A 13,176-nucleotide genomic window follows, 5' to 3' on the forward strand; every position below is an offset into this window, starting at 1 on the left:
GCATCTATGGAAAAATAATTTGGATCACTCTAAGTATGGAAAGATCATTTGTTTATCATTTCATCATATTTTTGATTAATTTTGATTAATTAGACTAATTTATATTAATTTAAGTTATATTGGATTAATTTAAGGGTAAGCGTATTTTCTATTATTTACTTGATCTCATTTTAAGTACCTTGCCCCCCAAAATTTTCTCTCCAAGCATTGTCCCAGTCCAGCATAAACTGGATAAAACTGGACACCCTGATCTTGCAACAACCCGACAATGAATCCACTGTGCATGATAAATTTTTCACTGTTCAAAATAGGACCTTGGGTAATAATAACATCATTTTGAAGTGGATTAATAGGTTGAGGAGGGCATGCAAGAATACCAAGAACAATATCTGCCAATTTGTCTCCTTCCAAAATTAATAGCATCTTGTATTTCCAACCAGGAAATCCTTGGCCTTGGAAAAGAGGAACATGATGTTGCCTAGAAGAAAATTGGTTAACAAGTATGGTGTTTGCCATGTCGAGTTGCGAGAATACGTACGAGATAAGATCACAGAACTTGCAGACCATGTACGAGATATGAGAAACGTAGCCGAAAATAGGCATGCACCACACGACGAGCATAAAGTGATCGTGCAAAGAATAGAACATGAACCAAAATTAGAACTCTAAAAGTGGAGACCCGTGTCTCATGCATGTAAGGAAACTTAGAGGTCCGTAAAAGATGAAAATAATAATAAGAAAAAGCACCACTTTAAGAAAAAGCACCACATTAAGAAAAAGTGCCGCGTTATGACGCAACTTGCACGGCAAGTTTTGTATCTAATTGTAGTTTGTACAGCAAGCATCTATCTCAAGCTTTCACGGAAAGCTTTGACGATCAAATCCTACTTATAGGACTTAGAGACTACCTGTTTGCTCTCACAAAGAACCTATTTTACTGTTTTAGATGCAGTTTGCATGAACTGTCCAAACTTTTGACTCAGAACTCTGATTGACAAACCGTTTTGTTAGGATTCACCAGTACTATACCATCTACATTTTGGTTGTAAGGAAGCAATTAAGAAACAATTCTAATTACAACAAGTGGAGTTATAAAATCATGTAGGCAACATATAATCAAAGAACCAATCAACCCTAGTACACAAAACTGTTACCAAAGATCAATCTTGTAAGACATGAAATCATAATCATAAATTGAACAAGAAGACGTAGATGCTTCCCTTATGATTAGAATCACTTTGATACCATGTTGAGAGAGGGAGAGAGAGACGAGACAAGAGACACCACATATGCTCCACAAGAATGAATCATATTAGTCACAAGTCACATATATATAGGCAAGATCTAGAGTGAGTTAGGGCTAGCTATATATAGCTCCAACACTATGCCCATGGATTATCCTCTTCTAGAAGATCAGCCTCTCCCATCATCTACACAAGTAAAGCCACAATCTGGTGAGCCTATCCCATCACCTACTCTCATGTAACTTCTTTTGTAGCGATGTGTAAACAAACCTGTGATTGTTGATCTTGAAAAATTTTGACAATTATATTTGGGATATCTTTGCATTGTATCTTGTTCTGCCTTCGATGTAGTACATGTTGTGATGTTGTTTCAGTTGTATGCATGACAAACTTAGATACTAAGCAAGCTTAAGTTATTTCATTTACCTTTTTGTTGTTTAGAATAAATGAGAAGCTTCTTGAAACATTGCTTACTGTCTCTAAGAGCACATCATGATGTAATTGTGTAAGTGTGCAGCACTGTCTAAGCGATATAACACCTAATAATAATCCACCTTTATAAACCTTAATATCAACCAATTCATTATAATCACCAAAAGAGTTTAGGTCCTGATCCTTTGGGACCAATTGATTTTGAATAAGTCTGCTACGTTTGAAGTAAAAAGAGAATATGAAATTATGAGTAGCAATCGTATATTTGATTGCAATTGAGTTTGGTACCACTTCACAATAGACTTCATTGTAGGTTTTTATGTCCCAGCTATCATTAATAAAGTCAAAATTATCTGCAGTAGCATTGGATTTATAGCTGAGCATTGTGCTATAGACCTTCACATCATATTTGCTGAACAAGTCCACAAAAACTATAATGGGCATGCAAATATTTATTTTGACAATTCTAGTTGCAATGCATGGCCATAGATAACGGTGCACTTTCGAGAAGAGCTTAGCTCTATAAGTCTTTGTAATAGTGGCATGAGGAATAGGCCAATCTATACTATGTCATTCTAAAAGATTTAGCCTTGTCAAGGCACCATAGGTGTTTCCTTTGTCCAAAAATTGGTAGAAATGATCGTAAAGAAAATACATGATTGGGCTAACTAGGTGGCAGATCCATTTTGGTACTTTAACTCTCCAATGCTACCATGTAGAACATATCCAACAGTCCCAAAATGCACTCTATTGGCTTCCATTCTTGATAGGATGATGGATAAATATCTGCAATAATAAATTTTTGTGGTTAGAAAAACTTAAGGTTTACAGAAAACATTAAGATTTATAAAAAACACTTACAATTTGGTCTATGTTTTTGGAGATAGTTGGGATAAACAAGCAACGCAAGTTCTTTGTGCATTTACCCATGCTAGATTAAAATATCCTTGACATTTTTCTTCCCTTCTATGATTCTAAAATCTCCCTACCATTCTTGAAAGCAAAAGACAATAAGACGCAAGAAACTAGGGTTGGCCACTCAAGGCATGATGTGACGACATGGGGGTAGGTTATCATCCTAACATCTCATATGGGAGAAGTTCACCATGAAAGCTCCAAGAAAGGTAATAGTCAAATGATCAATAATGTGTACAATGCCGATGAGCCCTATGTATCATATAGCCCAGAGCCCCCAAAAGAACACAACTAAATGAACCTAAGCCCAAGTGCATAGACCCCATCCCCCATGTGCATGTGACACCAAAACTACTTGGTTACAAACAATCCCCTCCTACAATGATTTCTGTTGGATATGATAATTCAACTATGAAGATTGATCAAGTGTAAACATTGGGTTACACAAAGCACCATGAGTAGAATGGAAACTTGGGTGATGATCCTCTTTATCTTCAGTGTAAGCTTGTCAAACCTTGTAAGATGGTCCACATTTTCTTCCACTACAATAGAATGAGAGTCAAAATAGAATGCATAAATGATTAACTTTATGTATGTGAAAAGGTGTTATGGAACCATACCTGAGTCTATGTAAACTGGGACCAAGCTTGCTTCCCATATCACTCATTTATAATGGACAAGAGATCTCCTAACCTGACATAGGCAGCATTCTAGATAGCATATAACAATTCCCCATATCTCTATGCATAGGCCATATGCATAAGCCATATGTAAAGGCCATATGCATATGGCCTATACATAGGCTGTATGGATAAACCGTATGTTCTATCATATGGCCTATGGCATAAGGCTTATGCTGCATAAGGCCTATGCATACGGCCTATGCATAGGCCTTATGCATAAGCTCTATGCATACGGCATACGGACTTTGAATAAGTTCTATGCATAGTCCGTACACATAGGCCTTATGCATACGTCATAGGGCCTATGCATAGGCCTTACGCATACGGCCTATGCATAAGGCCTATGCATAGGCCGTATGTATAAGCTATATGTGTAAAGGCTGTATGCATACAACCTATGCATACGGCCTACCGCATAAGGCCTATATATACGGTCTATGCATACACCATATGCATACGGCATACGGCCTATGCATACACTATATGCATATGGCATACGGCCCATGCATACGCCCTACCTCACACGGCCTATGCATAGGGCCTATGCATAAGGCCGTATCCATAGGCTGTATGCATAAGTCGTATGCATATGGCATATAACCTATACATAAGGCCTATGCATGGACCGTATGCATAGTCCATATGCATACGGCATACGGCCTGTGGATAGCCCCTATGCATACGGCCTTATGCATAAGCCTTATGCATACGACATTCGGCCTATGCATAAGGCCTATGCATATGAACTATATATAAGGCCTATGTATAGGCCTATGCGTAGGTCAAATGCCGTATGCGTAGGGCTTATGCATAAGCCCTATGCATACGTCCTCTGCATACAACATACGGCCTATACATAAGGTCTATGTATGGGGCGCATGCATAAGCCATATGCATACAGCATACGGCCTATGCATACGGCTTATTCATAAGCCGTATGCAAAGGGCCTATGCATAAGGCCGTATGCATAGGCCGTATGCATAGGCCATTTCCATGGGCCATTTGCATAAGGCCTATGCATATTCCATATGCATATGGACTATGCATACGACTTATTCATAAGCTGTATGCATAAGGCGTATGCATAGGCCATTTGCATAAGGCCTATGCATAGTCCATATGCATATGGCATACGACCTATGCATAGGTCTTATGTGTACGGCCTTATGCATAGGCTGTATGTCGTATGCATAAGCTGTATGCATACGGCCTATGCATACGGCTCCTGACCTAAACCTAATCCTCGGCACCCAAGGGTCCAAAAACAAAAATAGAAGAAGCATAAACAAAGAGGCCTTACCTCTACTAGCGGAATCCGTATATGAACCGTATGTGTGGCCTATGCCCTTGGAGGTCATTCGTTTCAATAGATCTATAAAACATTATCATAATAAATCAAAAAATTAGTTCATTATGAAAAATAGGGCTTATCCATAATAAGGCTATGCATAAGCCCTATTTCATAAGCGCGCTATGCATAAGAGGCCTGAAAAGATGTAGGGGAGAAGAGAGCTTGAGCTCTTGTCAACTCATGTGTGCTGATGTAGGCCAAGTCGATGTGGCCTGCCAAGCCTCTCTCCCTAATGAAGTGGTAATGTACCTCAATGTGTTTTGTTCGCGCATGGAAAAGTGGGTTCCTCGCGCCAACTGTATACTACTAAGATTGTCACAATACATGACAACCTTTCTCTCCACATGCAACCCCAAATCAGCAAGTAGCTTGGGTAACCAACTCTGTGCTGCTTCTTGCTGCTCCATGTCACAGTAGCACTCCCCAATGAAAACATAAATCCACTGGTAGATCTCCTGTCTAAAATGCTACCTGCCCAATTTGCATCTTTATACCCATCTAGCTGCAATGGTACACCTACTGCATAAAATAATGCATAATCAATAGTGGCCCTCAAATACTGAACTGTCAAGATGTGGTTGCGCGGAACCTGCATAAATTGGCTCTCTAAGCCAACAATGTAGCTCAAATTTCGCCTACTCATCGTGACATAGATCAAACTCCCCACAATCTTCCTGTACATAGTGGGATCCTCCAACACATAACCTGCATCCGCACTAAGATTACCATTTTGATCTAATGGGATCGAGATTGGCTTAGAATCAGCCATCCCATACTTGGACAACATGTCCAATGCATACTGTCTCTATGACAGCCAAATTCCTTCAGGTGTGTGAATGACCTCAAATCCAAAAAAAGTAGCGCAGATCTCCCAAATCCTTCATCTCAAACTTCCTTTTGAGAAGACTTTTTACATGCTCAAACTCTTTCAAGTTGTCACCCCCCCAACAATAAGATCATGTACATAAATGGTGATGATCACAATACCCTTATCACTATTGTGCACATATAAAGAGTGATCTGCAGGCTGCCATATGAAAACCAATAGTGACAAAACACTCAGCAATCTTGTCATGCCATGCTCGTGGAGCTTGCCATACAAGGCCTTACAAAGCCTACAAACATACTCTGGGTGACTTGTATCCTTAAAACCTGGTGGCCATCTATATACACCTCTTCTTGAAAGTTACCATCATGCAAGAACACATTTTTGACATCCATCTGATGTAGAAACCTGGTGGCCATCTATATACACCTCTTCTTGAAAGTTACCATCATGCAAGAACACATTTTTGACATCCATCTAATGTAGAAACCTGGTGGCCATCTATATACACCTCTTCAAAGTTACCATCATGCAAGAACACATTTTTGACATCCATCTGATGTAGAAACCAAGCTTTATGCAGCCATCGCAATCACAACTCTCAAAGTTGCCACCTTTGTAACTGGGGTAAATGTCTCCTCATAATCAATCCCATGTGTTTGCGTATATCCTTTGGCTACCAATCTAGCCTTGTGCCTGCTTATGCTGCCATCACTGTTATGTTTCACCTTATACACCCACTTATAGACAATAGCTTTCTTGCCTTCAGGCAATGGCACCAAATCTCAAGTCTCATTTCCATACAATGCATTGATCTCCTCATTTCCATACAATGCATTGATCTCCTCATCCATAGCTTTCTCCCAACACACATTTCCAATAGCCTCATCAAAACATGTGGGTTCTACAACCTACAAAACTTTTCCCATATATGCATAGTGATATGCTACATAACCATCATCATAAGTAAACCTCTACACAAGATTTTTGACTCTTCCAGATCTTCGTAACTTTTCATTCATGGCTTCCATAGCCTTCTTCACACCAGGTGTCCTCATTGCTGCTGGAATCCCAAGCTCCTCATCAAGGATCATCTCTGAGCCACTAGAATCTCCATCAACAAGAGAATGCCCTGTAGAAATGTCAAGCATACCAAGGGACTCAACCTCTTTCTCTTTGCCCTTATGTGACGTACCAACTACATTTTCAGGATGATTAGTATTATGACGCAGCCTGCCACTCCATGGTCTATCAAGAGAACCACTAGATGAGGACTCTCCTGGTCCACTCAATGACTGTGATTGCTGACTTGCATTCTATGCAACCACATTTCCACCTACATCAGTCCCAATAGCATCCTTTTCAATAGCATACTAGCTACTCATCTCATCAAATACAACATCGCTGCTTACCCTCAATTCACGTGTAACAAGATTATAACATCTATATGCCTTTTGCTCAAGGGAATACCCAATAAACACACATGTTTTTGCTTTTGGATCCAGCTTGGTACGTAACTCATCTGGCACATGCACATATGTAATACATCCAAAACTTTCAAAGTGAGACAAATAAGGTTTCTTGCCAGTAAACTACTCCTCTCGGGTTACATCATGTATGGATGTAGTAGGAGTCCTATTCATGATATAAACTGTTGTAGACACAACTTCAACCCAATATCTGTGTGGCATATTCTTCTCAGCCACATCAATGCACATATGTAATACATCCAAAACTTTCAAAGTGAGGCAAATAAGGTTTATTGCCAGTAAACTACTCCTCTGAGGTTACATCATGTATGGATGTAGTAGGAGTCCTATTCATGATATAAATTGTTGTAGACACAACTTCAGCCCAATATCTGTGTGGCATATTCTTCTCAGCCACATCAATGCTCATGCTATCTCTGCAATTGCTTGTTTTTTCACTTAGCAACTCCATTTTGTTGTTGCAAAGTGTATCTACATGTAAATTGTCTCTCAATGCCATTCTTTCGCGAATTCAAAGAACTCATTGGAGAAGTATTCTTTCCCTCCATCTGACCTTAAGAACTTCTCATGCTTTCCTATCTATTTTTTAGCCATAACTATGAACTTCTAAAAATGAGTGAGCACTTCACTCTTCTCCCTCATGAAGTACACCCACATTTTCCTAGTGTGGGTAATCAATGAATGTTACGTAGTACACTTTCCTAGTGTGGTAATCAATGAATGTTACGTAGTACCTATAGCCACCCATAGACATAGTCTATACATCTGAATGCACAACATCTAGTACATAGTCTATAGTCTATATACATCTGAATGCACAACATCTAGTACATTCCTACTCACATTTTTGTCATGTGGAAATACATGTTTTGTTTGCTTTCCAAATTGACATGCTTCACAAACTTTCTGCATACCTTTAACTTTAAATTTAGGTAGCCCTGTCACTATTTGTTTAGTGTGCATAGACTTCATTCTTAGCACATTGATATGCCCAATTCTCTTATGCCAAATGTCTGTATTTGCAATAACTCCCAAACCATTTGCAAACATTGAAGCACTCACTTCAGGCATATTTACATTCAATGTAGACATTCTTCCCACTTTGTTGCCTTTTGCACAACCAACCTGCACCGCTTATCTTTAAAGTCTACTACATAATAGCCATCGAGGTTAAACCGAACCTGCAAACACTCCTCAATCATCTAGCCAATAGAAACAATATTCTTTGTAATGTTCGGAACATGAAGTACATCTGCAAGGTACTTCACCGTACCATCTTTCATAGACAATGGCACATCCCCAACATGGGCAATCAGATGAGCAATGTCATCCCTTGTTTCAACAAAACCTGGTCTTTCAAGACTCTTCATTTCCTTGAACCACTCACCCATGACTTGTCATGTGGTTCAAAGCACCTAAATCAACATACCATACATCATCCTTTAATGCTACTACATCATTTCCACACACAGTCATTATTTTTGCTAGAGGATGCATAGTTGTTTCGCTGCACTTTTCCATTTTTCATGTCCCTCTACTTCTTATAGAAATCTTCCTGCACATTCCCAGGCTTACCATAGTAAAAATAGCCTTATGTATCATTATGTTGCCTTTGCCAATTACCATGACCTCGTTGACTTCCCCTACCTCTAAACTGGCCTCTTCCACCCATATGTTATTGTTGTGAATCTTGGGACTGCTGGTGCTATTGACCATAATTCTTATTACCTGTTTGGCCACAACCTTGGCCACGTCCACAACCTCTACCTCCTCCTCTACCTACACGTGTGTAGAAGGCCTGCTGCTCTGAATTGTTTCTTTTTTGTGAAGATTGTTGATCTTCACCCAAGTTCTTCTCTTCAATGATCAGCATTGACACCAAATCTGTGAAGTTGGGAATGTTCTCCCAAGTTTGAATAGACATCTTGAATGCCTTGTATTATGGCCTGAGACCACGCAGGCGCACTTCCACCTTATCATCATCAACAACAAAAACACCAATTGATGAAAGGGATTCCACAATGCCCTTGATCTTCAAAGTATAATCATTCACAAACATATTCTTGTTTTCCACAGTATGAAGCTCATTCTTCAACTCAAATTTTTGTGCATTGGTGTTGGTTTCATACATTTGCACCAAGGATGAAAGGGATTCCACAATGCCCTTGATCTTCAAAGTATAATCATTCACAAACATATTCTTGTTTTCCCCAGTATGAAGCTCATTCTTCAACTCAAATTTTTGTGCCTTGGTGTTGGTTTCATACATCTGCACCAAGGTGTCCCATGCCTCCTTAGGTGACTTGGCATATTGTATATGGCCAATCATAGTGTTCTGTATGCTAATAGAAAGCCAATACATGACTTTCCTTGCTCCTTGATTCCAATCCTTGAACTCTTTTATATTTGCACAACAGTTGGATTAATCTACGGTATCTCTGGTGCCTCCTCATGTTCACCTTCAATGTAGGCCAAAACTTATGAAACTGACGAAAGAGTTTAGTTTAATTTAAATTGAAAGTAGAATGTTAAAAATCCGAAACTCATGAGAGTTTGGTCTTGGTCATAGTTTGATTCAGGGTTCGAGTTTGATAAGATTTTTCCTGAACTATCTTTCTCGAAAAGGGGTGATATTTCAGTTACTATTTTACTGAATCTCATTCATTGAATATTCACTTAACTGATTTCTAAATTAATCACGAATTCCAATGAGGAATAAATTAATCATTTATCTAAATATTTTAACTTCGATAGATTTTTTGAATTTTCTCTTTACAATCCGAGTGAATATAAATCGATAGAAATTTCTCTCTCAGAGTATTTATTTATTCATTTTTCAAATATTCATAGAAATTAAACATAGAAATAAAGAAAATTCTAATTTTGATATAAAAATTCTTTATGCATCTATTTATACATAAAATAAATTTTAATAGGAATAACACTTTTAAAATAAAAAGAATTTCTTTATGCATAAAAATCAATTTTTACAAGAATAACGCTTTTATAATAAAATTTCCTTTATGCATCTTTCAATGCATAAAATTTAAATTCAATGAAAACAACACTTTTATAATAAAAATTTACATTATGCATCTTTCTATGCATAGAATTTAAATTCAATGAAAACAACACTTTTATAATAAAAATTTCCATTATGCATCTTTCTATGCATAGAAAATAAATTTAAAAATAACACTTTTATAATAAACAAATTTTCAATATGCATCTTTCTATGCATAGAAGTTAAATTCAATAAACATAACACTTTTATAATAATAAAAATCCCGTTATGCATCTTTCTATGCATAGAAATTAAATTCAATGAAAATAACACTTTTATAATTAAAAAAATCCATTATGCATCTTTCTATGCATAGAAATTAATTTTAATAATTAATATCAGTGATATCCATGCATATTCATAGGTGAATATGTACATGGAGTAAATTAGAATATTTCTTTTAGAATGCACAAATGATGGGAATTACTCTTTTGGAGTAACATAGAAATAAACTTTCTTTTCCATAAAATTCTAGAAAATTTTACCATAACCTCCTTTGTATGGCTAACCATTTCTCATTTTTAACATTCTAATTTCAACTTAATTTAACCCAATCTAGATGTATAAGACTCTAATCTACTCAATTTTTAGAAATCAAGAGAGTAAACAATAACAAAAGTTTAATTAATCTTTTTGTTAATCATTCTAGGATAAAGAGAGGCTGAATTGTAAAGAAGAGAAGGGGATGGCCTTTTCATCAAGGCATAGCATCAGAATTTACTTTAATCAACTATAAAAAATAAGAAAATCAGAAAACCATAGATTTGAAATTAAAAACTAGAAATTTTAGCTTACATGGACTTTGTAAGCTTTCCTTTAGCTTGAGGGATTGAGGGTTCTACTCTTGTTTGGATCAAGAGTGGCCACCACCAATTTCTTTGGAGAGGATTAAGTAAAAAAACAATTGAATTATCAAGAAAATTCAATGTAATTGGCTGTGGGTAGGAGTAGAGTAACAGTGCATAAACACTATTAAGCTTTTACAAAGGGGGAGGCTTCTATTTATAGGAAAAAGTGAGCCTCAAACCAAGCAAACTGATTCTAGAATTTTTCCGGTCAGTTTGGTCAATTTTTTACCATTTTTGGGTAAGTTCAGCTTACTTTTTGGAACAATAGGAGAGAGGAGAGATGAAATATCTCACTTAATTGATTTAAAATTGGAGTAATGATGAGAAAAAAGGTGCCTCCTTCATGAGGGAGAATCTCCTCTCTGAGGTGTCAAAAATTCATTTTTTTAATGTTTCCTTTGGTCCTTACTCTTCATCTTATGCGAGCATTTACTCATTTTTGGGGGGTTTTCCTTTATTTCTTCAATTTATCTCCTCCCTACATTTGGATTAATCTTATTGGTCCCTCAGAACCTTAATCCAGAATTTTTAAAAAATTTGGACCCTTAGGCATTAGGGAAAGGTTGAGGTCTATAGGGGCCCTTTAAGCTGCCACATTATGATTTTAATGACTTTTTGTTAAAATGTTAAGTTTCTTTGACTTTAGATACCTTCTTATTCTTCAAATAGCTAGAAGTTTGAATTTCAGAGTTTCCCGCCAAAATTGAATTTAAAATTGAGTGGGCAAAACCATATCATGTGACATATCTATGGAAAGAGCTCAGCAAGTAGATTCTAGATCTCTAATCTCTGACAAATTTTGAGATCATATGTAGAAGTTATGGATGTCTGAAATTTCAAAAACTTCCCCCCCCCCACTTTTGGGAAATGAAAAGTACAAAAAGGCATCTTCTACAGAATCTTTTGACCACCACCCAACATTTTTGTATACATGGCATCACATGATTGGCCCTTTTCCTTAATAACCTTTTAATCACATGGCATCTTAAAGGGCCCCTATAGACCTCAACCTTCCCCTAATGCTAAGGTCTTTTGAGCAGATTATAATTTTCTTCTAATGCACCTTAGGAATTTCTTTTTAAACTTCTGTTTCAGGGAAATTTATTTTAATAAGAAAGGATATTTTTCCATCCAAAGATATCTAAAAATTAAATTATCTCTCTCTAGAATATTTTCTCTCTCTAGGCCAAAACAAGTAGAAACAAGATCTTTTATTATTCTGAAAAGGAGATTGATTATAGGGAAAAAAACTGGACATCTTGAGGGACTGGAGAGGAATCTTACATTGGGTGACTTGGCATATTGTATATGCCCAATCATAGTGTCGTGTATGCTAATAGAAAGCCAATACATGACTTTCCTTGCTTCTTGATTCCAATCCTTGAACTCTTTTATATCTGCACAGTAGTTGGATTAATCTACGATATCTCTAGTACCTCCTCATGTTCACCTTCAATGTGGTCCCAGTAACATTTTTCCATCAAGAAATTTGTCAATCTAAACCTCCAAGCATGAAAGTTATTCTTGTCAAGATTTTCTCCAATAATCTAGTTTATTCTATCATTTCACATCTTTTCTGTAACACAAATTTACCAGCAACAACACTCTTGCTTGACCTGCATAAACTGTTATATTCTCTGCATAGCGGTACTATACTGTACACAAATTGTCACAACCAGTGACCTTACTTTGCATACGTACACCCAATGGAAACTTTGAGACCTCTTTGCAGCACACAGTGTTTGTCTGCACAACCAATTGCCCTTTCTACAATTCCAAAAACAGAGTTCTAGAGAGAATCAAAACATACCCGCCGGCTGCTGCAGTGCTGGTGAACTCCTACAAACTAAAAAACGGAGGTCGACGTGCCCAGAAAACTTTGTCCATTGGACGTTATAGTTACCTTGTAGCTTTGTTTCCACGAAGAAGGCTCCTCAATCAAAGTTCCTTTGTCGGTGCCAAAAAACTTTGTGTAATAGACAGTATAGTTACCTTGTAGCTTTGCTCCCATAAAGAAGGCTCTTCAATCGGAGTTCGTTTACCGATGCCTCTCCCAAAGAGCTCCCGACAAAGGTGTAGTAGCCAACACAAAGGGGGAAGATTAGATGAAGCTCTTTCCCTCATACTGATTTGTGTGCTTCTCTTGCTTGCCACTCAGTTCTTAGCATGAATCAGGCTGCTCTAATACCATGAAAAGATGCAGGGGAGAAGAGAGCTTGAGCTCTTGCAAGCACATACATACTCACACAAACCTTAGAATGTTGAGAGAGGGAGAGAGAGACGAGACAAGAGACACCACATGCTCCACAAGAATGAATCATA

The sequence above is a fragment of the Cibotium barometz genome, chromosome 57, assembly GCF_041138505.1.
Source record: "Cibotium barometz isolate CiBa-2024 chromosome 57, ASM4113850v1, whole genome shotgun sequence".
NCBI lineage: Eukaryota > Viridiplantae > Streptophyta > Polypodiopsida > Cyatheales > Cibotiaceae > Cibotium > Cibotium barometz.